General features: G+C 37.3%; 1 protein-coding gene across 1 annotated transcript in view; it reads left to right on the top strand.

Moving 5' to 3' along the window:
* Positions 1–26699, top strand: part of PCDH15 (protocadherin related 15) — a 1456321-nt gene that overhangs the window by 1201813 nt on the left and 227809 nt on the right. The window lies entirely within an intron of this gene.

Below are 26699 nucleotides of genomic sequence, written 5' to 3'. Positions count from 1 at the left end.
AAATATTATAATGTTATATAAGTGAAGCTACTGAATTTTAGGAACCTTGGGGGAACTCTAAGGGCTAGAGTGTGTGTTTTGCTTGAATGAAGCCAAGTTTGAGCCCTGAGCACGGCTGGAGATAGCCCTGGAAGACCCCATGTACCCATCTGCTGTGGCCTAGAAAACAGACCAGCTGAACATTGCTTGGTTTAGCACTCTATCAAAAAGTTACTAATGTTGGAGGTAGTTTTATTTAAGTGGTTACTATCATTCTCTTTAAAATTATAAAATACATTCTCAGTGATGACTGATGAGTGATGACTCATAAAAGTAGCCCACAATCTTTGGCTTATCATAAAGGTTTATGTTATGCACATTGTTTATTATAATTTTTAATCAACTATGATAGTTCTTCAAATATATTTTTGTATTCCATAACACTGCTTTCCAGAAATAAGTGAGATAGTAAGCTAGTGAAGGGTCTGTAAAATAAAGAATTCTTGGCAAGATAAAAAACATTTGTAATTGCCAGTGCTTATTTTTTATTCTGTCTCTAGTTCATAGGCATTGGCAGAGCATACCAAGTGCTAGAAAGCTTAGACCTTCACCCACTTATTTATTAGTTATCCATTTGGCTAAGAACATTCCTTTAGATTGCCCTCACAGCACTGGGTATATGAATTATTTAATTCAAAGATTCAAAGATACTAATTAAGCATTTTTTTACAATCAAACATAAACTTACTGAAAATAACAGGATAATTTTACAATTTGAACAAGTGTTAAAGACATTCGATTCTCAATCACAATAACATCATGATAGAAATTATATCAGTCTCAAGAAACTTTTAACACTTTGCTCAGTTATTAGAAAAAACTTTAACCAAACGTCTAGAAATTGACTAAAATATGATCAGATATTACAGTTTAAATGTTAAACATTACAAACTGTTAAACAGAGATATCTCCTGTGTTTTCTCTCTCTGTGCCTGTGTTGTAAATGCATAATTTTCATGTCTAACCAAACTTACATCTAAATCTCAAGTCACTTGGAATGAAACTATATACATCTAAGATATATAACAGTAGGTTAATATATTGTGTTGAATTAGCAAATTTAAATTGCATCAAAATTTTGTATGTGAGGGGTCAGAGAGATTGTACAGGGGATAAAATAACTTTCCTTGCACACTGCTGACTCCAGTTCAGTATTCAGGCATACATATGTTTCTCCTGGCACAACCAGAATGAAACTTGAGCATAAAGTATGGAATATATCCTAATGACTGCCAGTTGTGGCCCCAACAATACCTTCTCCCCCCAAAAATACAAATAGTGTCTGAAATAAACCTCACATTACTAAAAACAGAAGCAAGAGTTGTTATCAGGTTATCTTGTGCATGGGTTAATATACATCAATAAATGTCTGTGACACTTAATGGGGACTCATGCTTTGGCATATATCATGTTAGAAAACAAAAAGTGAAAAACAAAAAGGAAGTTACTGCTCTTGGAATCACTGTATTACTGTCACTGTATCACTGTCATCCCATTGCTCATAGATTTGCACCAGTAACATCTCCATCATGAGGCTTGTTACTGTTTTTTGCATATAGAATACGCCCTGAGTAGCTTGCCAGGCTCTGCCGTTTGGGCAAGATACTCTCGGTAGATTGCCGGGCTCTCCGAGAGGGGAAGAGGAATCAAACTCGGGTCAGCAGCATGCAAGGCAAACACCTTACCTGCTGTACTATCACTCCAGGCTCTTGGAATAAACAAATTAAATGAGATAACATGTAAATTTTGAAAATTGGTGACTTAAATTTTTAAAACATGCTTAATTAATGGTAATTTTTAAATTCCTGCTCTCTAAGAGGACCAGTTATTATTTTGGTTATATTATTTTATGATTTAGCATTTTTAAAAAGAAAAATTTGGAAATATTGACAAGGAAAGAATATGTCAAAGAAAGTGGAAGAATGGATACATTCCAATTTATTATTTTGCTAGTTTTTCCAAGACCTTGAATGATCATTTGTAATTTAGAAAACAAAGTGGAAATTGAAGAGTTCAAGAGGTAAATGGACAAGAGATAAACATTTATAATGATAGCGTCAACATCTAATGATAATTGAATGCTGCTGTAAGCCAAGAAATACACTAAGTACTTGATAACTTCATCCCTTATATTCCCAACTAAGCAGGGAATTAACCTTTTCAATATCTAATAGCACAGAGTAAAGGCCCCAGCTCATTTTGTACTATCCTAGAGTTCATTTCCTAACCATTATTCTATCTTACATTTCCAAGAGACAGGGTTTTGCTAGGTCTCTTTAGTAAACAATCTCTTTAATAGAGAAATGGATCTGCCCACAAGTCAATTATTCTTCTTTCTAAAATCTGCTTTATCTACTTGAATTAATTTTTGTACTTGAGTCTTGATTCTTTAAAAAAGTGAAGAAAAACATTTTTGCAGAACAATGTATTCATTACTTTACCTATTTCTCCAGAATAGAGGGACTCTGGATAACTTGATTCTCTTTCATTTCCTGTCCTGTTCTGCTGGATACTGGTATAGTAGAAAAAAGTAGCTCAGGCACAGCTGTCACTGTCACTGTCATCCTGTTGTTCATTGATTTGCTCAAGCAGGCACCAGTAACGTCATCATCCTGAGACTTGTTGTTACTGTTTTTGGCATATCGAATACACAACGGGGAGCTTGCCAGGCTCTGCTGTGTGGGCGAGATATTATAGGTAGCTTGCAGGGCTCTCTGAGAGGGGCAGAGGAATTGAAATCAGGTCTAGCAGGAGAAAATAGAAAATATTAAAAAGTGGACCAATAATTAAATGTTGCTCACTTGAGTTACTTGAGAAAACACATACACTCACACAGACACACACTGACACACACACACACACACATACACGCACATTTATTTTGCAAATGACAGTACTTGTAAGATGTTGCTTTGGCTATCTTATACAAAACATTTTAATTTTTAACCATTTTCATTTTTTAAAAAATTATTTATTTTTTAATTAGCAAATCACTGTGAGGGTAGTTACAGATTTATACATTTTTGTGCTTGTGTTTCCCTCATACAATGTTCGAGAACCCATCCCTACACCAGTGCCCATTCTCCACCACCAATAAACCCAGTATCCCTCCCACCCCCCCAATCCCATCTCCCCCCACCCCACCCTGCCTCTGTGGCAGGGTATTCCCTTTTGCTCTCTCTCTCTCCAATAGGATGTCGTGGTTTGCAACAGGGGTACTGAGTGGCGTTTCTGTTCAGGCTCTAGTCTTCTTTCAGCATACATCTCCCTTCCCGTGTGTGATGTCCAACCACATTTTACTTGGTGTTCCCTTCTCTATCTGAGCTGCCTTTTCCCCCAGCATTTGAGGCCAGCTTTCAAGCCATGGAGCCAACCTACTGGTACTTATTTCTACTATTCTTGGGTGTTAGTGTCCTACTGTTATTATCCATTTTCATTTTGAAAACAGTTAGGAAAAACACTAGAATTTAATCTGTTACCTTAAAGAGTTTTAATTCCTGAAGGAAAATTCCTCCTTTCTTGAACTCACTATCAAACTGACCCATTTGGGACAGGAGCAAGAGTATAGAGTAAGATGACTGCCTTATATGTGGCAACCTAGTCTCTATACCTGATACCACATATGTTTAACTGAGCCTTGCTCAAGTGATCCCAGGAGTAAAACCTGAGTACCTCGGGGTATGACCACCACTTTCCCTTCCTCTTACTCCCCCCACCCCCTCACACCAAATAGAACTTATCCATTTCCAGAACAGTTTGAAAAAATGAAAACTGTCATATAGCAAGTCCCTGTACACTGATAGGAATGTCAGAGAAGCTAATTTGTTTTTCTTTTGCCTTTGAAATGCTATAGAACTTCTTGAATGAACATTTTGTGAAAAATAGACTCTATTTTTCCTCCTAAGATGATACAGGAATTTATAATTCACCAATGTTTTGCAGCAGGTACAAGTACAATTCATAAATCATATGCCCTGTATTATAGAATTCTCAGTCATTTATATTATAAAAATCTCTTTGGATATGTCATTCAAATATTTATTTGTTCTGTCTTCAAAGATGCTTTATTGTAAGTGTTTTGCTTTTTAATGTGTTCCTGCATAGGTTGACATTGTAGATTATGCTGAAATATGATTATTTTCCATTCAATTACATAATATGTGATTCATCCTATTTAGTAGTAATCTTGATTTTGGTAAGTGTGAGGGCTGGAAGTGTCGCTTATATTCATCTTTATTTTCTATTCATATGGTAAGAATACAGTTCCTTATCTTTCATTTGCTAGATTTTTGATGACACTTTCACTACTAACATTATCATCAAAAAATAATTTCATAGTAAAATTATATAAGGAACTGGAAATACACCTATAGTTAATGCTGATACTGATTTCTGTTACAAAGTGTTGCTGTCATGAATGCCAGTAAAGGAGGAGGATACCATGTGTGGCTTATGTGAAGTGAGAGTAGAGACATGCCAGCCTTTACAAGGAAATCTACCACTTCATTCTCTGCCCACCTCTGTCACATGGTGTGAAAAATGATCCCCGCCACCTGATTTTGGGGGAAACCATGGACACAGGCTGAAGTGTGGAGTTGTTCTTTCCAGTAAAAAAAAAAATATCAGTCCTAAATCTGACCAAGATTTTTCAGATCTGTATCCTTTCCCTCACAAAAAAAAGAATTTCAGTAGGGGGCTGAATAGTGAAGTAAGACGGGCTTATTCAGGAAATAAAAGGAGGGAAAGAGTAGTAGTATTTAAAGGTGGTTGCTTACGTAAGAACACAGGCTTTTTCAAAGTCGATAAAAACAGAGTACAATATATCAAGCACATGTGTAGCTAAAGTAAAGTAAGAAAGTACACATCTCAGGCCTAAGTACACATATTCAGGCCAAAGATGCAGGCAAGACTAAGAGTGTACACATCTCAAGAGGAGGTGTGGGTAATCAGGTCCTGAGCTATTAAAGTGCACATCATAAAAAAAGACGTGGACAAATGCATGAAAAATTATATAGCTTCACAGAACTGTTCCCTCTCACCCACCCTACCCTCAGGCCTTTACTAGGGTGTTTGCCAAGCGTGGGGTGGGTGGGGGTAAAGCAGTTAATGGTCTTCTCTTGATACTCATTCATGCCCTTTTTCAGAGGTTGATCTCTCTGCTCCTATGATTCCAGCCACCTGGAAGTCATCCTTGCACCTGACGTGGAATTCTGCATTTCAGTGTTTTTTTCAGGCTCTTAAAAAGCATCTTCTGTGTTAAAGCATGTTTTGACCTGGTTTTAGGTTCCAGACAGTATTTTCCCTAACCTATACCCCTCCCCCCACTCCATCTTCTGCAACAAAAGTATATTTTATATTTGCATGAAGAATGCTTTCAATTTTAAGTTTAAATACAGTCAAACCTAGTACCTAAGCCCTAGATTATTTGTAATTAATAATATCTGTGAATATTACAAATAATATTTGTAATATCTGTGAATATTACAAATAAGGGTTTTTTTTCTAGAAACACTAGATTATTTGGTACTTTTAGGCATATGCTAAGGTCAGGATTTTTATAGGTTTAGAGTAAAGGTTAGAATTTGTACTAGGGTTAGTATTAAGTTTGCGTAGGGAGTAGGTGTTAGGTTTCTGTTTTCAGTGTTAAAAATGAAAAGTTAAATTAAAGCTAATTGCTAACTTTAAAAATAGTTTATTTTTTAGTTTACTATAGGTTAGCAAAAAGATTAGGATTAGGGTTTAGCCTAAAGTTAAGGTTAGATTAGGGCTCCCGGAAGACATCTTATAGCCTAGTTCTCCCTCTTGGAGAACCTGACAAGCTACCGAGAGTCTATTACCCACTCGGGATGCCTGACAAGCTCCCCGTGGCGTATTCATATTCCAAATAGAGAAACAGATATATACATACCTCTCGGAGATCCTGGCAAGCTACCGAGAGTATTCTGCCCACACAGCAGAGCCTAGCAAGCTACTCACAGCATATTTGATATGCCAAAAACAGTAACAATAGCTTTCATTCCCCTGACCTTGAAAGAACCTCCAATCATTGGAAAAGATGAGTAAGGAGAGGCTGCTAAAATCTCAGAGCTGAATTTAATGGAGATGTTACTGGTGCCCACTAGAGTAAGTCACCGAACAACAGAATTACAGTGATACATTGATATTTGAAGAATGGATTATTAATAGATAACTTTAAAGAGGATACCTGACAATACTAAGAGAGTATTTCTAGAAAAAAAAACTTATTTGTAATATTCACCTGTAATCCTTACAAATAATACCTCTCTTTGCTTATCCCCCATATTTTTTAAAATAATCACTGTCACTGTCATACTGTTGCTCATCAATTTGCTAGAGTAGGCACCAGTAATGTCTCCATTGTGAAACTTGTTGTTACTGTTTTTGGCATATCAAATACGCCATGGGTAAAATGCAAGGCTCTGCTGTGCAGGCGGGATGGATACTCTCAGTAGCTTTCAGGCTCTCCGAGAGGGGTGGAGGAATCGAACATGGATTGGCCACGTGCAAAATAAATGCCCTACCACTGTGCTATCACTCCAGCCCTTTAAAATAATAAAGGACATAAAATGAAGTGAGAGTGTTATAGCTGATGTGGGTACTCAGGCATTTAGCCTCAAACTGTCAAAAGTGAATGAAGGCACTGATGAGCAATTGAATTTTATTTAGGAATTAAAAATGGGAGGTTAAAGATGGTTGGGAAGCTCCTGGATTATGGGAGTCCTTAAAATGGGCTCCAGATAAAGGGGAAAACCCTCCCTTTATTTATTTTATTTTATATTTTTGCTTTTTGGGTCACAGCTAACGATGCTCAGAGGTTACTCCTGGCTTTGTATTGAGGAATTACTCCTGGCGGTGCTTGGGGAAGCATATGGGATGCCGGGAATCGAACCCGGGTCGGCCGCATGCAAGGCAAACGCCCTATCCGCTGTGCTATTGCTCCGGCACCGTTTTGTTTTTGTTTTTGTTTTCATAAAATCCCTCCCTTTAAATATAACTTTTCCTTATCATGTTGAGTGAAAGGAGTCAGAAAGAAAGAGAAAGACCTAGAAAGATTGCACTCATATGTGGAATATAAAGTAGCAGAGAGGTACGAGCTAGCAATGATGCAATTTCTGGCAGAAATTCCTCTGAACTTAGTTACTAAAATACTAAAATACAGAAATCCAAAACCTCACGGCCGCTATTGTGGCCACATGACCCCATATCTTTTCATTCTCAGCAATGGAAGGCAAATTATCAAATGCTTCCTTTCCAGCAGGTCCGACTTTGGGGGGAGGGGAAGGAACTCCAAACAATAATAGTGAGTTTTTTGCTGAAATATTGAATGTAATCAAAGTAAAGAGAAAGTAAAGTGAAATTTTTCAGCTACACAGGCTGGGTGGGGGGCTGGGGGGTGAGGGGTGGGGAGGTTGGGGGGAGGTTTATTGTGGTTCTTGGTGGTGGAATATGTGCACTGCTGAATGGATGGGTGTTCGAGCATTGTATAACTGAGACGTAAACCTGAAAGCTTTGTAACTTTCCACATGGTGATTCAATTAAAAAATTAACTAATTAATTAATTAATTAATATAACTTTCTTTACAGTGCTGCAAGAGTACAGGGAGTGAGCATTTTCAAATAGGTGGGCTGATAAAATAGCAATAGAATGTTAATGATTATCTTCTGTTCTGCTCCCCCCGACCCCCTCATTAATTCAGATCACTGGTTAAGGCCTAGGTCACTCAATCTATCAGGCACCAACGAGAGACCCATCCCTGTACACTTCCACTTGATAATACCTTTACTTAGGGCTATTTTCCTAAACTCTCCCAGCCTATCCCCTTCACCCCTATCAATACTCCTTGCTGGTATCAGTTTGAATAAAATAGAGGTAATACATATTAGAACAAAATCAATGGTTTTCAGTTTATTTTCAGCCTCAAAGCTAGAACTTACTTCAAGGAGAATAGCTTTATTTGGCAACTCTCCTGATACATATCTCCATCGAATTTTAACCTTGTAGCTGCCTATCATCTTTTATAACAATGTGCCTATTTTAATATGTTGTTTTTACTGCCATTAAAAATGAATAGTTAGGGGCCAGAGCAATAGCACAGTAGGTAGGGCATTTGCCTTGAACTTGACCAACCAGGGTTCAATCCCCTTGCATCCCGTATGGTCCCCCAAGCACCACCAGGAGTAATTCCTGAATACAGAGCATCGCTGGGTGTGACCCAAAAAGAAAAAAAAAAAGAATAGTTATTCTATCTAGATTGCTCCCTTCCTGTGAGTAACATGTCAATTATTCTCAAAGCCTCTGTAATGAGGAATGCATTTAAAGGAAATGCTGAAAAAATATAAAAAGAAATAATGCAAGCCCATGTTTTAATGGATTAAATAGACATAAACTAATTTTGCCAATTTACTTGAAAGTTTTCTAGGCTAGAGAAATTCACTTTAAATTTCCTATGTGACCAGGATCTATAATTGTTATGTTACAAAATGACACTGCCCCATGGGTTGTACTTTGGTTAGCAACCACTGGTACTTTGTTTGCAAAATCCATTCATTAATGAAAGGGTGATAAACCCTGGCAATACTAAGGAATCCATACACTCGGGCCTGGCCCCAGAATCATTGCTTTCTTTCTTGCATTGTTAATAAGCTTTCCTTATTCTTCCTTATTGTGCTTCATAGCATGAAAAGTCTGCTATGATATGGTCACTTTTTAAAATTTTATAAATAAAAACTACTTTTCAATGCATTTTTCAATTAGTACTTCTCTGTGAAAGCATTGGCACCCTGGAGTCCTCTCAGGTTCGTTATTCTTATCAGCATGAGAAAGTCTCCAAATTTTTTTGGTCCCATTGTAAATTAGAATCTCAGTCACATTCATTTATCCATATCATTCTTCTGTGGTTCTAATGCCCATTTTATTACCGAATTGATAACTTCTTAGTTTTTACGTCAGCAAATGTGAAAGAATTGAAAATTTTCCCACTTAAAACATTATTGATAGCCTGCTAGTATCAATATTGCAAGTCACAATGCCCTAAAGGGGAGAGAGAAAGAGAGAAAGAGAGAGAGACAGAGACAGAGAATAAACAAAGGTGCCTGTCATAGAGGCAGGCAGGTGGTGGGGAGTAAGAGGTGATGGGAGAGAACCTGAAGACACTGGTTCTTGGAAATGTACACTGGTGGAAGGATGGGTGTAGGAATACCATATGACTGAAATCTAATCATGAATGATTTTGCAATGCTCAAAAATTAAATATTAAAAATTAAAAAAGAAAACATTGGCTACCAATATACCACAATCTCTTGGGATTTTGCCCTTTCTCTTTGGCTACTGTTTCAGTGAGTTCAGCTGACTTTATAGACTTTTTTTTTAATTTGGACCAGAGTGAAATAGATACACAGTTACAAAGTTATTTTGATTGGATTTCAATCATACAATCTTCCAACATCCAACTTTCTAGACTCTTAAATGTTGAAATAACCCCAGATTCCACCTTCTAACTTTTTTATGTTAAAATTTTCATTCTAGTTTCATTCTAGTTCTAAGAATGATTAATTTTTATCTAAAGGGTTTAAGTTTGTATATAGGGTTTAAGTTTGTATATACTCATAACATCTCATTTATATCTCTAGCTTAGGTCTCTGCTCCTAAAACTCTAGGTAGATGCATGCTGTCTTGGACATTATCTATCTGTCTTAGATCTAATGCTGAAAGTAAAGATTAAGTCACAGATTTTTATTAGGGATTGTTTTGAGAATAGATTTAATGCTAAGGAATAAAACAAAGTGGAATTAAGTTTGGAAAGAATATGGTTCCAATGAATGACCATAAAGAGTTTGATTGGAGACTCTGAAATCTCAAAACTCAAGAAGCAATGTAGTGCTCTTTAGATGAGGCATTTTATTGAATAAAACAAATAGCGTAAGCCTCTTAGTAGGTAACATTTTCAGTGCAAGGAAATGATTTATATGTTTCTTACCTAGGGATTTGAGAGGCATATTATAGTGTTGTCATAGCATCTAAAAATGGATAAATCCCATAGTTAGCACCTGGTATTTATTTTCCTGAAGTCAAAGGAAGACAAGTACTCCCACACTTTTTAGTAAAGTGTAAATAGCAACCCCATTTGTCAAAAATTTCAAGCCCAAACCTTCCAAATTATGTTAGAACTTTCCAGTTCACCCTCATTTTCTTTTAAAGAAATCTGACTTTCCAAAATTTCATCCTTTCTCACCACTAACTCATTCCACTCTTAGTAATTTCTATATGTCTAGGTTTTTGTAATAGCTTTTTATCAAACTGAGTCCGAGGCTGCTAGTACTAATTAAAAAATGAATCCTAACATGCAAAATTTTGGGAGGAATCATTTCAACAGTTTATCCAAGAGATTTAGCTGATCTGATAATTATTTGCTTTTTCAAAGTATATATCTCCATGCTTTTGAATATAAGATATGGGCGTATGGAAGAGATAATTCAAAATTAGACAATTCAAGAACTTAGTGCTGGTAAAGTGCAAAATAGTTTGCAATATGGAATATGGTTATTAGGATAATAAAGTAGAATGCAATGTCTTTGTTTTTAATGAGATTTTTAAAAAGAGGTAATTTTATGTCGCAATGAAACCATATTTTAGATATCTGAAAATATTGAAAATATTCAGTATTATATTTACTGCTGTTTCTAGTGAGGGTTATGGCACCCAACAGTGAATGTGTAGGATTCCCTGGACAGGGAAGAGAAGGGCAGTAGCCACAAAATGGGAGTTTTTATTGTTCCCACTCTCTATCCACTTTGTAACCCAGGAAAGTGCCTGGGAAAAACTAGAACTGACGTCATATTGCTTTGAGCACCTGGGTAGTACCACCACAGGAGGCAGTCATCAAATCATACCTAGGCTTTACTTTTTCTGCCTGGCTTGGGAAATGATTCCTTACTCTCTGTATCTCAAGGAGCAAGGAACTACTCTTTGCCGAAAAGAAAAGTTAGTCTTAAATCTCTCGCAGACTTTCTAAGTATATCAATCACCTTCTCTCAAAGGAAAGAATTTCAGGAGATGAATAGTGAAGTAAAACAAGTTTGTTCTGTTTTGATTTCGAGTGGGGGTAGGATCTTGCGGGTGCGGGGGGCGGGGGGGAGCATAAAAAGAAGGAATAAGACTGTTGCTCAAGAGAGAACAGAAAACACAGCCAAAGTTCACATTCTAAAAAGGAATTTGTGGACCAGTAGCCCAAGATAGGGAGATGTGCCCTAAAGTAAGAAAGCACACATCTTGAAGAATTCCTAAGTTCTAAGGTAGTGCCAAGAAGGTGTGCTGGGATTTGTTGATGTTCTTCTTTTGATACTCATAATATGGCTTTGTTCTATCCTTAGAACCCAGGGGACCTACCTTGTCTGCTCCTGGTAGTTTGCATCCCAGTGGTTTTCCAGTCTCCTTGAACAGATCCTGTGTTTCAAAGATCATTTGTTTCGTACCTATAGGTGGTTGATGCTCCAGACAGTTTTTCCCCAATATTTGTTACCAGATTCCCCCACCCACATCTCTACACAATCTCTCTGTCTGCAACAAAACCTAATGCTTATGTCTTTTCTAATTATTGCCTTCATAAGCTTAAAACATTGACCACTAAGTTGATTTTTTTAGATCATAGTCAGGAAACGCCCTTTGTTCTCTTTTAATAGAGTTTAGTGACACGTCAGGAAGTTACTTTCATAACTTCCTTATTATCAATGATTGTTTTAAAAAATATGACTATAGCAAAAAATTATAATTTCTAATTGATTAATGTGTGTCTGATCCAAAAGAAAACTTATTAAGGCTGAGATACAGTAGATAATACAGCCAACCCTAGTTTGTTCTTGCCACTGCACCCCCAATCACTAGCAGGAATGAACCCTGAAAACAGCCAAGAGTAAGAGTAAGTCCTGTGCATCACCAGCTGTGGTGCCTAAACAAAACAAAGCATATATATATATGTATATATATATGTATATATATATATTATTATTATTATTATTATAAAAGCTTACAATTCTTTTCTTTCTTTATTTTTTTTTTGGAAAGCTCACATTTCTTAACCCTGTTCATGGAGAGCTTTTTATTTTATTTAGCAAAATTTAAACCATTCTTATTCTTCTTATTTTAAAATTTAAGATAGGGGCTGTAGTGATAGCACAATGGATAAGGCATTTCCCTTGCATGTAGCTGACCCGGGTTTGATTCCCAGCACCGCATATGGTCCCCCAAGCACCACCAGGAGTAATTCCTGAGTGCATGAGCCAGGAGTAACCCCTGTGCATTGCCAGGTGTGACTCAAAAAGCAAAAATAAATAAATAAATAAAAATAAATAAAATAAAAATTAAGATAGGACTACTTTGAAATATGTGTCTGGATGTGGAATATTTTTTTGAGGAACTATTTGGTAACTACTGTAGCTTGGCAATAAATGATCCTCTACTGTTTTGTAAATAAAGCTCATAGTTTATTGCATGCCTCAAAGCTGTTTATTGCTTCCCACACTGCCTGCTATTGTTGATTACAGCTTAAGTATTCAAATGCAGTTATTTCCCAGAGATTTTGATAAATAGGAGGGAATGAAAACACTTACTCAATAAAGAGCTAGTAGGTGTTAGTTGTGTAGGGAAACAACAGGAAACCCAGTTGGTGCTGAGAGATTTCTATATTGGTTCTACACTTAAGTACCTAAATTAGTTGATTTAGAGCTAAGGAAACAATTTATTTTTATATTTTTTAAAAAATAAAGAATATGTGCATCAGAATAGTAAGAAAATTAAAGTATTCAATTGCATTAACATTTTCTTATTTTGACTACTTTTTAAAATTATATCTGAATGTACAGAATTTCACAAAGTTTTAAGTCCTTCATCTCTGCAATTTTCTCTGGCCTTAAAAAAGCTGTTTTTAAAGTTCCATGTTAAGAAGGCATATTTAAAGCAAGTAATTATATATAAGTGAGATTTAACTTTGATCTTCTATGTACATTTTTCTAGCCAAAAGTAAAAGTAGTTTATTTTGATTTTTATAAAAAGAATTGATTAATAAGAAGCCATAACTACTGTACTTTCCCTGGACTTTATACAGGAATTCAAAGCCACGAGGCCACTGCCATGGCCGCGCAACCTATTGTCATTTAATCATCACCAATATGAAATGGTTCCTTTTTAATGGGTCGGACTTTGGTGGGAAATCCTAACAAGAATAGTAAGTCTTTTGCTGAAATATTGAAGGCAATCAAAGTGGTAGCCATCTCTATAGACTGAACTAAGCTATATCCCCACGCCGGCTGAGAAGAAATATCCTTCTTTCTCAGGAAGAAACGCGGTGTGGCGTTAACCATAGTATGATGTCCATTAAGCTGACACGGACCTGGTGGCGTGGGAATGGGATACAAGGGAATAAGTTATTATGTACTTGGAACAGCGGGACGCTGGTGGAATCTCGAGCCAGGGCCGATACCAGCGTATTACTTTTGGTTCCAGAAACTGTTTGCAGACATTCTACTAGACTATCAACTAAACCAGAGCCCCACGCCGGCTGATGATGGGAAATAACCATCTTTTTTGGTTTGTTTTCCCTTTGTCAGGCAGCGTGGTGATTACTAAACAGGCGTGATCTCGGTGGCGCGGGACGAGGGGGGAAAAAAATAGAAAAGTTATGTAACAAACAGCGGGACTTAATATCTCTACATTCTCAGCAATGGAGAGCCATCAAATGCTTCCTTGACAGTGGGACTGTTTTTTCTTTTTTGGGCGGAAACCCTAGCAACAATAGTGAGTTATGTGTTGAAACATGGACTGTAACCAATATAAAGTGTAAACGAAGTGAAACTTATCACTTACAAGGGTGGGGACTGGGGGGGCGGGAGGGGGCGGGAGGTATAATGGGGTGGTTGGTGATGGAATATGGGCACGGGTGAAGGGAAGGGCGTTTGAGTATTGTATAACTGACATAATTCTGAGAACTATGTAACCCTCCACATGGTGATTCAATAAAATTTAAATTAAAAAAAAGATAAGAAGCCATAACTAATAATTCTGCCTACATAATTAAATATGTGCTGAGTGATTCTGAATCAGAAGCTCCTTTTACAAAGAAAGAATATTTATATTTCTTTTGATTTCCATTATTATTTAGATAATAATTATTAAAGTTATAGTAATTATTGTTTATTACATTCATAAATGTGATTATATTATAGATCATTTTCATTTAAAGCAACTATTAAAATTTTTCTAATTTTGATTTCATTTTACATTAATCTTTATTTATATTACTCCTCAACCTTCTTCATATAACCAACACAATCATATGATACATATCATAAGGTACATATGAATACAAATATGTTTTTATAGCCACATAGACTATGCATTAGAATAACTTTTTGTGACTTATAAATCTGTAGGGATTTATATTAATTATTTTTCGAGGGGCCTGAGAGATAGTACAGTGAGACATTTGCCTTGCATGCAGCTGACCCGAGTTTGATCCTCAGGATTCCACATGGTTCCTGAGCACTGCCAGGAGTGATTCCTGAGTGCAGAGCCAGGAGTAACCCCTGAGCATTGCTGGGTGTGAGCCCCCACAAAAAAAAAAAAAGCCAAAAGAATTTTTTTCTGAAATGTCTTACAAAAAAATAGATGTAAAACATACACAAAAGAATTGAGAATAAGTGACCATTCCATCTCCATAATAATCTAACACTATTTCTAAATTCTTCACAGAACATAGTCTCTTATGTAGACCCCCAGATTGATAAACACAGCGAGTAACTTCTATGTAGTAGCACTATAGCACTGTAGTTTCTTTGCTCATCAGCTTGCTCATACCACAATTAAAACCTCTATTAAAACTTTGCCAGTTCTTTTGTGTGGAATCTATCTACCCAGCATTTTTCAAACAAAATATTTATTCCAAAATTTCCAGAGGAGGGGCTGGAGAGATAGCACAGCGGTAGGGCGTTTGCCTTGCACGCGGCCGACCCGGGTTCTAATCCCAGCATCCCATATGGTCCCCTGAGCACCGTCAGGGATAATTCCTGAGTGAAGAGCCAGGAGTGACCCCTGTGCATCGCCGGTGTGACCCAAAAAAACAAAACAAAGAAAAAAAAATTTCCAGAGGCAGTATTTTTCCTGACTTGTATCACTTTAATAAGTGAAATTAAGAACAATAGAGGCCCTTAGGCCTCTAGGGAAAAAAGAAAAACCTACTACCAATACCTAAAAAAATTCAGGTTACCTAGATTTAAGAGCAATTTTAGAAACAACATTTTCCTCTTTTTTTTTTTATTTTAGAGAAATCTATTATAAGTCAGGGTGCAAGCATCTAGAGGTGAGGTCATATGAAATCAGCACCTCCTCTTCAGGTGAGAACATCATCCTTCCTCCTTCATGTCCAGGACATTTTCCCATTCTGTAACACAGGATATGAAACCTGATTTGTCCCATTAACTTAGAGTTTACTGGCTTGTAAATTCCCCATACATTTGTAAGTAAATTTAGACTTTATAGTTTATTAAATTATAGTTGTTAATGATATCACTCAAGTGATATCACTCAAGCCATCTCTGTACATCCTACAAAGAGTTTACACATGTCCCATTAAAGGGAATGCTACTAATGATGCCTTGATCCAGTTTACTTTTAGATTTAGGTTAGCCAAATAATCCTTTGTTGATTTCAACCCACTTTTAAGTAATATCTTTGTTAGCCAGTTATCATTCTTGATGAATTTGCTTTTCTAATGCCATCATTTGTGGTGCATTTACCTATTGTTACTACTATTAAAAAATCTATCCCCAGTGTTCATTTATTGATTGATTGATATCAGCAACAACACCTTGATCTCTATTTTATTCAGAGAATTATATTCTATGTTATTGTCTTATTATTATTTTTATAATTATTATATAACAATCACAATTTATTATTACACTTACATTACCTCAGACCTAACCTTGATGAGATGAATCTTTCAAGCAGGCAGTTGTATTCTTTTAATATTTCACAACTCCTATTGGTGGGTATTGGGTGTTCGGGAGCTATCCCTGACTCTGTGCTCAGGAATAACCCCACATGGTGGCCAGAAGACAGCATCTCATGCCAAGACTCCACCTGAGATCAGCTACATGCAAGACAAATACTTGCTCTACTATCTCTCCACCCTTAACTCACAGGTCTTAAAAAACTTAGCTTTCTAGAATAGTGAGATGTTTCTAACACACTAACACATTTATCATTCCAATCATGTAGTTAGCAATTTTCTCAAAAGCCCTGTTTCCTTTAATGGGGAAATAGCATTATAATAAAGATTTAAATGTCCAGAATTTTTATTGCTAGTATATATATCTCAAATGATAGAATTATGCAGTCTCTGTCCAATACATGAGTACATATATTTATTTTTATATTTTTACATATACATATATTTATACAAAAACATACATGAGATACACATACACATTTGAAAACACATGTCATATCTATATATGTGTAAATATATATGCAATCTGCTTAAATATTATGGTATATCTAAAACATATGCAAGGATATCTTTATGCTTAGTGTTTAGTTTACACTAGTAATTTTCTTATAACAGGATATCAGATTCTAACTTTCTTCAGTGTATTTACTTACTTGAATAAATAAAGTATATATTTATATACTTTATAAATAATAAAGTATACATTAAAGTGTGTGTATAGCCCGTGTCTTGTGGCTGACTCCAAACAGTTATTGGGTCTTCTTCCTCATGCCCTGATATCACTTGACTGGCTAACACTCTTCACCTCCCAGCACAGAATACTCCTTGGATTCTGATATGCAGGCACAAGCCATGCAAACATTCATGTATCTATCACTAAAATGTTGCCATCTTCATTCTGGTTGTGTTAGTTTACGGTGGGCAGTGTTCCTGAGATTGCTAACCCACCAGGACTTCATCCCATACAGACACTAAATTACTACACAACACAAAACTCACAGACAGCCATGTTAATATTGTAATTAATTTCTTTGGATTTTGAAGCCACAGTAGATTCCCCTTCCTATCTGCCATATAAACATATTTATTTCTCTCAGATCCTGGATCCCAGTGCAGCTGTTTTGGACGATCTCCCTTACCACAAGCTTCTCTGACACCATTTTCCAAGAGGTGCTCCTCTGTTTGTCATTCCCCTGCCAATATGCTACTTAGACTTTGACTGCCCATTGCCCTCTGCCCAACTGGTCACTGCCAGAACATCAAAAACGAAACCAGATAATCTCATGGTGCTGTTCAGTCTCACTCACTGTATTGAACTGTAACTGTCTCCCACCCATAGTCATGTATTTTCATAGTATTTATCAATTTTTTTGCAGTATTTTATCAGTAGTGATAATTTATCAATAGCATGAGGTAAGGTAGAATGCATGGATACAGGAAGGTGTTATATATGAGAGCTGAAGATCTTGTAAAAAATTCCATTAAACAGTATCAGGATCAACAGCTGAGATCAGAGATGAGGAGAAAAAGTGTTGACTTTTTTTTTTTATATATAATAAGAAAAAATGTTTATATAATAAGAAAACATTAAGTAATAACAGGAAAAATGGAGTGATTAAATCAGCAAAATTTAATCTAACTATTGTTGGAAGAGTAAGTTTGAGGAGATCTCCATTCCATTCTCACCTTTCTTTACTCCTTTTCCTGAGACCCCCCCAAAATTTATGTGAGATTATCAAGATTATCAATTCAATTTCACACCTAAATAGGTCCATAATATATGGGACCTAAAGAATAATTAGGAAAGTTGATTTCTATCATTATAGACTAGGAAAATAATAGGAAAATAATGAAATAAAATAATAATAGGAAAATAATAAAATGTGAAGAATAGGAAAAATAAATTCTTGAAACTTTTGGTTTAGGCAGCTAATTTAGTAACTAAGCAGAGCTTATTTGCACAGCATCCACGCCATTTCCAATGATCATAGTTTTCACTTACCCTATCTCCATGGATAATTGTGTTTCACTCTGTGCAGGGAGGGTTCAGTTCACATAGAGACATCTCTTTCAGCTGGCACATAGATGGGGATAAGAGACAAATCCTGCTTTCAGGAAAAAGCTAGTGTTAATTTATCAGTTACTTGTTAACTCTCTTTAATTAAAAATATTCAGATGTGATTTTTGCACATCTTTATGTAAGTAGTAGAGCTCTTTCTTTGCACACAGCCAATCTGGGTTTGATCGTTTGCACCTTATTTGGTCACCTGAGCCTCAACAGGAATAAATCCTGAATACAGAGCCAGGAGTAAGCCCAAAACAATGCTGGGTGTTCACCCCAAACAAACCAACAAATTTAAAAATTTGATTTCAAAATGAAAAAATTATTGAGAAAATATCACTATTTGACTTAGAATCTATGCATTAGTTTATGCTGAAATATATTAATAAATGCTAATGTACTGTTTAAAAGTCAATAATTCAATACCAGTGTAATCATTTTTTTAAGAAACTGCATTTTTGAAAAAACTGTTATACTGAAAGTTTCACTGCTTTCTTATAAGTCGTCTAATAACATAAATCTGTACTTGTTTGCCTAAGTGAGAAGAGATCTTCTAAATCTGCTGAATTTTTACCAACTTTATAATCCCTAAGGGCAGGTACTTTGTCTTAATGTCCTGTGAATTTGTAGAATCACTCTGTGCACGTAAAGTGCACTCAATCAGATGGCATTTGATAGCTGTGTTAATCTTTAACACCAACAGAATATTAGAGAAGATTTGTCTTCTTTTTAAAATTCCTCTTTTCCAGTGTGTAAGCATATTGCTTATTAAATAAATGCATTGTGTCCCCACCACTGTTTTTGAAAACTGGGTGATCCAACTTATAGGCAGTGAGCAATTGTATTGAACAGACTGGAAAAAGCAGATTCTTTGATCCCAAAATAATTCCTTATTCTTCAAGCAAAATTTAAAGATTAAAAAAATGGCTTTCTTTAGTTATTAAATTTGTTCAGTAACTCAGTGACATAAATCCCCCTTACTTGCTAGTTATCCAAAATAAGCAGCAATTACTTAACCTGAGATATTTAACCTTAAGCTATTTACCCAAAGAATAAAATAGGAACAAGATATCTTGATGTAAACAATAGTAGGAATAGTAGGAGTTAGTCTCACACTTGTTCTGCCATAGCCTCATGACCTTTATACTCACTGTGCCCCTAGCCTGAAATTCCCTTTCCATGGATTTTCTCTCTCACCTTTTATGTGTTTTCCAATATTTCACTTGGCTTTGATCACCTGCTTTTACGTACAGATCCTTACACTGTCCTCTCTGTTTGTCACTCCAGAATTATTTTATTCATGTGAATATACTCATATATTCATATGAATTATATATTTTATTTACTTCTACTTATTCTGTCTCCTTCACATAGGGAGGATTTTTTTTTGGCTAAACCCAGTGGTGCTCAGGCCTCTGTGCTTAGGAGTCACTTCCAGCAATCTCAGGGGACTGTGTGGAATGCAGGGATGGAACATGGTTTGGCTTTGTGCAAGGCTAGTGCCACACCTGCTGTACTATCACTTCAGCCCCCTAAAGTGAAATTATATTTATTTTTTAGATGAAACTGATGTTTTTTACCTTCAATTAGCTATTATTTTTTTAAATTGAATCATCATGAAACACAGTTAAAAAGTTGTTCATGATTATGTTTCAGTCCTGCAATGTTCCAACATCCATCCCTTCACCAGTCGGTATACATTTCCGACCACCAGTGCCCCCAGTTTCCCTCCTGTCAACCCCCCAGCCTGACTCAATGGCAATGTAGATAGTGAAAGTTAATCATATATATCACAACTATCACTTTACCTCTTTTCAGCACTCAGTGTTTTTTATAGAGTAATCATGTCTAAAATCATGTCTAAAATCTCAGGGATAGGAGGAATAGAGAGGTTACTGAGCCCGCTAGAGAAATCGACAATCAACAGGATTTTATGATTTGCGTGATTCGTGAATCATGTCGAGTTATCATTGCCATAGTGCTCCCTTCTCTGTCCTAATTGCACTCACTTGCCACTTGTGACAAGCTTCTTACCATGGTTCACTTCTCCTGCCTTTGTTTCTCCTGTTTTCAGCTATTAATTTTATGCTGTTTTATCTATTATTATCTTCATAAATATCCCCCAGATGGGTGTAATCATTTATTTCTATACCTCTCCCTCAGACACACTTGACTTAGCATGATACTCTAAATGTCCACCAAATTATAAGAAAATTTCATAACTTCATTTTTTCCCAGTAGTTGCATAGTGTTTCTTTTGTAGATATACCATAGTTTCTTTATCCAGTCATCTGATCTTAAGCAGTTGGGTTGATTTCAGTTTGGCTATTGTGATAATGCTTCAATAAATGTAAAAGTGCAGATGGTTTTTCTTCACTATTCTTTTGGGCCCTTAGGTTTTGTTACCAGGACAAGTATTCCCGGATCATATGGAAACTCAGTCTCTAGTTTTTTTAGAAATTTCCATCACTGTCACTGTCACTGGCATCTCGTTGCTCATCGATTTGTCTCTTGTGACACTTGTTGTTATTGTTTTTGGCATATCGAATATGCCATGGGTAGCTTGCCAGGCTCTGCCGTGCAGGCAAGATACTCTCGGTAGCTTGTCTGGCTCTCCAAGAGAGGCAGAGGAATCGAAGCAGGGTAGGCTGCATGCAAGGATAGCACCTCGCCCCACCCACTGTGCTATCGTTCTAGTCTGAGGAATTTCCATATGTTTTCCAAAAAGGCTGGACTGGTTGGAATTACCACTGACCATGAATGAAAATCCCTTTCTCCAAGCATCTTCACCAATAGAGGTTGTTCTTTTTCATTTTGATGTGTCAGTCTCTGTGGCGTGAGATGGAATTTCATTGTTGTTTGATTTGATTTCCCTGAAAAATTTTAACTGGAAAGTTTGCTGCTGAAGCTTTAGGATTTATCAAAGTATAAATGCTTAATAAATATGCACTAGTATCATAGAGAATTCTCTTAATGTTATTATTATCTTCATTTCACAGTGTCTGACGGATAGGCAATGGTGTAGCCAGAGCTGGAATCCAAGTGGTAGGCATGACAACCTACCCAATATATTACAGATATAAGTTCAAGCATGATAACTAAGATGATACTTTCTCAGATTTTGAATAGTTGGCTGAAGTTGACTTGAATTATCATAAAATAATGATATAGAAAATGTTTTTATACTAAGGTTGAATAGTTTCTGTTAATAATGGAAAGTGTTAGGTAACTGCACCCTTCTTTATTAAAGGAGAGAAAAGTCACAATTATTTTGAGGTTTAAAAGACTAGGTACATATGTATATGTATATGTACCTGTAGGATAACATTGCCACAGAAGCCTAGGTTTGTTTGGGTTACTCTTATCATAGTGCTCCCATTCCTCTGTGTTTATTTGTAATTTCTTTTTTTGTGTTTTCAGCTGAAATCAGTTTGGCAATGACTTGGGGATGGAATTTGGAGGGTTGTGAGCCTCTGACAGTCTGAGAGCCAAATCAGGTGGATGAATTTGACTTCTGATGAAACATAACTGGACGCAAAATTTCTCAGTGGGGTTATCATCTGTTGAATCAAAGGCATAGCCTTCTCCTCAAATGAGGAGTCTCCCTGCTGCATTCAATTGAGAAAATACCTCCTTTTTGTTTTTGATTTAATATTCCATATGTCCACTAAATATGGAGAGGTGGTGGGCTTATAGCTGTGCAGTGTTCCCTATTAAAAAGGGGTTATAGTAACTGTATCAGGGCAGGAAATATCCAAGGCTGTGCTTCCTGCCGTCACTGGCTGCAGCAAGTCTACTGACTGGTGCTCTGAAACTCCACATTGGGGAGAGGACCTGCCATTGGGAATATCCCCAGATTTTTTCGGGGCCTGAGGCTGGCTCCCTTGCAGGTTTCCTGAATTGGGGTCACCCATTGCATTGAAATTGAAGTGACAATCTCTGGCCCAGTGAGTTCCCCTCTTACACAGGGGACAGGGCCCAGGAGGTACAAGTATGGCACTGCAGTCTCTGGCACAGTGGTTTCCCTTAGGGCATCCTAGAAAGGTCCAGATGGTGCTCTCACAGTGAAACAGTTGGGAGTTGCCCTGCAGTTCCAAAAGTGGCCTGATTTTCCACAATTAAAACATCTTTTCTGAGCTTGTCTCTATAAGCCATAGACCTCAACAAGCTTCATCTGCACCTTGTGTTTTACAGAACCAATATTCCAACATGCTTTTAAGTACCCCATTAGGTCTTCCTTCTCTTTAATAGGATGCAAAATGGCCTGGCATTCCTCATTAGCATTTTCAAAGGCCAATTGTTTACTCAACTGATCCTGAGTTTCCTTGCCCTGAACCTGCATTTCAATGGCTTCCATCAAACTTACAATGAAGCCTGCATAAGCTTCTGATGCCCTCTGAATAATCTTTGTAAAACTTCCCTTAAATTCCACATCTGCATCAATCCTCTCCCACCCATGCAGGGCTGCCTCACTGAAAAAAGCATAAATAGCACCAGGCAAGGTGACTTGCCTTTTTGGGCCATGCCATTTCCCTTCACCCATTAACATCTCATAAGTCAGTTTAACCCCTGAAAATTTTCGTCCAGCATAGCCTAGGCCCTGAAGCTTTTTCTTGGCCTCATCAATGAACCACATCCTCCACTGCATGTACTGAGAAGGGCTTAAACACGACTTCGCAACCATGTGAAAATCTTGAGGTACCCAATGAGCCTTTTTACTCCAGTCTGTAAGATACTCCCTAGAGTACAGAGATGTTGGTCCAGAGATGTAGATCCATAGGAGGTACAGGCCTTTTTGAAATGACTGAGTCCATTCTTAACCCATGATAAGATAGAGTCTGCTTCTGCTCCACCTGGGCTGGGCGATTGGGAGCATGTCCCGAACGGTCGGTCTGGAGGCCGCTCAGCAAAGCTACTCTTGGACTCAGAATCTGAGGAAATCGCAGCAAACTCATAATCCACATCACTTTCATCTGATGCACTGGAAGTGGAGCTATATTCATCATCCTTAGAAACATTCTTACTATGAAAAGCCCTTTTGAGACTTAGGTATGGAAGGAGCTGAGGCTGTATTATCCCTAATATTCTCCTCCTCAACTGTACTTTTCCAAACCAGGAGAATAGAATTAACAATCTCCCATGTAACCCAGAATTCCATGGGGAGCTTAGTCCCTTCCTTAGATGCCTTATAGACATTTTTCTTAACTGTTTTCCCAAATCTTGGTCTCTAGAATCCCTTCATCCATGAACCATGGGTTTACATTATAAACTACTTTAAAGCAGGACCGGAGCTCGTTTCTGGAAATGCAGTGTTCTTCTTCAGAAGAGATACTGAATCAAATCTATAAATGACATGGACCATTTAATCTGGCTCGAGAAACTGTAAAAGACCCTTGGAAGGCCCAGAGTCTGCCCCATTTTAGTGGGGGATTGCTGCTAGGATTCTAACTCCCAGCATACTAAAAAAATCCTGCTCTCACACTCACTTTCTAGAGTGGGGGTGCACTGAACGCTATATTTACCTTTAGTTGGTAGTTAGTGCCTGCTCCAGGGATGCCAGCTGTAAACTCTCCGGGGCAGCCAGGGGAGGGCCCATCAGTTCTCCCCACTTGCCACCCAGGTTGGGGGTGGTCTCGGGCTGCTCGCCCAGCCAGGGCGGCCATGCCATGGGGCAGATGGAGGAGGAAACGAGAGCCAAGCCGATTAGTGGTTAGTTGATCAGTTACCATTTATTCGATCTCTCCTCACTCCCATCTCACAAACTCTTCCTTCCTAGCTCCCTTACTCCCAGATCCCAGCTCTCCAAATTCTGCATCTGAATGCTTCTCCCCGACTACTGACTACTCCCTGACTCCCCTTTTCTACCTCTCCCCACTCCTCTGTCCATCCCTTGCCTTCTTGGCCCAGTCTGGTAGCAAAATCTACATAAGAAAGTCCTTCCAGACTGCCTGCCAGGCTCTAGGGCAGAAAGACCACCCAGGGTATCCTATTCTCGAAGCATCTTCTTTTTTTTTCTTTTTGGGTCACACCTGGCAATGCACAGGAGTTACTCCTGGCGCCTTACTCAGGAATTACCCCCAGAGGTTCTCAGAGGACCTTATGGGATGCTGGGAATCAAACCGGGTCAGCTCCATGCAAGGCAAACACCCTACCCGCTGTGCTATTGCTCCAGCCCTTCTAAGCATCTTAATTAACATCTTAATAAGTTGTTTTTGTATAGGCATAGTAAGAGATAAATTGAGGCTTATAGGGCAGGCCTCCTGGGAACATCTCACCACAGACTCAGACTAGAGTTCTCAGGCCAGATTAATCATTCCTAACCCTAGCAGGGTCCGAATCTAGTTATTACTTTTTGGATCATGATAGAATTTGTCCATGACCAAGCTCTTAACTTGTAGTTAAGCATTATGGCACTTCGGCCAGGCCCATCTCGATGCCAGGGTAGCAGTAGCATAGCTCACCCCTTGTCCTGGGTCCATCTAGTTCCTCCTCGGAACCCTGCTTTTGGGGGGCTCCAAAGTAAGGGCAACTGAGGCTTAAGTTCAGAGAACAGATGCCCAGGAGGTAACTTTCACTGAGAGTCAATTAACTCCCACATTACAAAAGCATAGCATTTACTATTTCCTGTGCCCATACAAAAAGGACATTGCTCTGAACTACCTAAGGAGAAGAGGAAAATAATATTTACAAGTCAACAGAGCACAAAGAAAGAAGTTACAAATAAACACAGAGGAATAGGAACACTGATGGGAGTAACTCAAATAAACTTAAGCTTCCTGTGGCAATGTTATCCTACCTATACCTATATCTTTTACTTAAGCAAATTATAGATAATTATAATTAGACTAACGGAAGAAAGCATAACATAATTGAATATAGGGACACTCTCAGAGATTTCTGGTCAACCAAGCTGGCAGTTATATGCAAGGGGTTAAGGAACTGGCCCTGCTTGGGCCATGTGTTAACAGGGACTACCCCGGTCACAAGGTGTCGCTGTGGATTTCCAGAACCTCGAGCAACGGTCATGGGAATATGTGATTCTAGGTATCCAAATAGAGTAGCATCATGCAAAGCATATCCCTAAATTTTTATACTGTCTCTCTGGCCCCCTAATGTACTCTTAAATGATATAATGCATTAAAAAATATTTAGTCTACTTCATGATTAGTTAGTAGCCTTGTAGCACTATGTCTCCATTGTGAGACTTGTTGTTACTGTTTTTTGGCATAATGATTATGGCATGGGGAGCTTCCCAGGCTCTGCCGTGTGAGCGGGATACTCTCAATAGCTTGCCAGGCTCTCCAAGAGGGAGAGAGGAATTGACCCAGGTCTGCCGCATGCAAGGCAAATGCCCTACCCACTGTGCTAATTTCAATAATTTTTAACTTCAACATTCACTATTCTGTATCATATATGGATTTTTGCCTGTCATTTAGAGAAGGCTCTTACACTTGTATAATGAAATACACTATCTTAAAAAATGTTTTATAGTACATGAATACACACAAGATTAAATCCTAACACTGCAAGAATCATTGCTACTGCTGCCTTTTCCAATTATTACTTTTATGCATTATTTCTCCCCCTTAAGTGCTGGCAAATAGAGATATATGGCATTTATACAAGCACTAAGACATATAATGGATAGATTTAGAAGTCTAATCCAAAAAGCACCCATTTTCCTTTGCTTCATTGACTGAAAAATGATGAATCCTTCCTAATTACTGCACAAACCCTGAAAGAACAACAAAGGGTTGACTAAGAGGATAAAAGGGGGAAAAAGAAAATCAAATAAGGATTTCTTTTTAAATCCTGGGTCTTCAAAGTTTTCAGTGTGGCACGACCTCACATAAGAATAAAGTAGGCAAATTATTGGCTCTCACAATTCTTAAAAGCCTGAGGTATTTAAATAGCCAAAAAAGCTAAAGAAATAGTTTAAGCAACCTGGAGGATTTAAAGCAATTAACTCAACTGAAAAAACTGAAAATCCTCAATAAATTCCTTCTTTTATATAGAAACACTTGAAGTTAAATTTTTATATATCAACTGATGCAACACACATAATTCTAACATATCAAAATAATTTTTAGTGTTAGAATATACAAGATACATTAGAGAAAAGTGCAGTAGGCACACTTCTTGCTCCGTTTTACACAAAACAATCTTATTTCAGAATCATTTTTCCTGATATTTTTGAGAACATATCTCTAAAACAGCAATCAAAGACCAATGCACAAAAACAGAAATTGATAATATCTATGGGGAAAATGGCAAGAGAAGCAGTGATGCACACATATTAATTGTGAGCAATTAAATGTTGAAATATAGTCTCAAGATATAATTACATGAACTTTCAAACATTATATTATTATTTAAATTATCTTCTTTGTAATATTTTGGATAAAGAAATAAGTACAAGAAGAATTTATCAATCCTTTGTTTTGAATCCATGAGTCTGTTTAAAACACTATTGTAAATTTTGCTTTTGTTTATTTGTTTATTTCTTTTTGATGATGATCAAGGACTACTTCTGGCTCTGCATTCAGGAGAGGTGCTCAAGGGATCTTATCGGAGGC

The sequence above is a fragment of the Sorex araneus genome, chromosome 11 (genome assembly GCF_027595985.1).
Source record: "Sorex araneus isolate mSorAra2 chromosome 11, mSorAra2.pri, whole genome shotgun sequence".
In the NCBI taxonomy this organism is placed as follows: Eukaryota; Metazoa; Chordata; class Mammalia; order Eulipotyphla; family Soricidae; genus Sorex; species Sorex araneus.
This window is presented reverse-complemented; position numbering and strand designations above follow the sequence as displayed.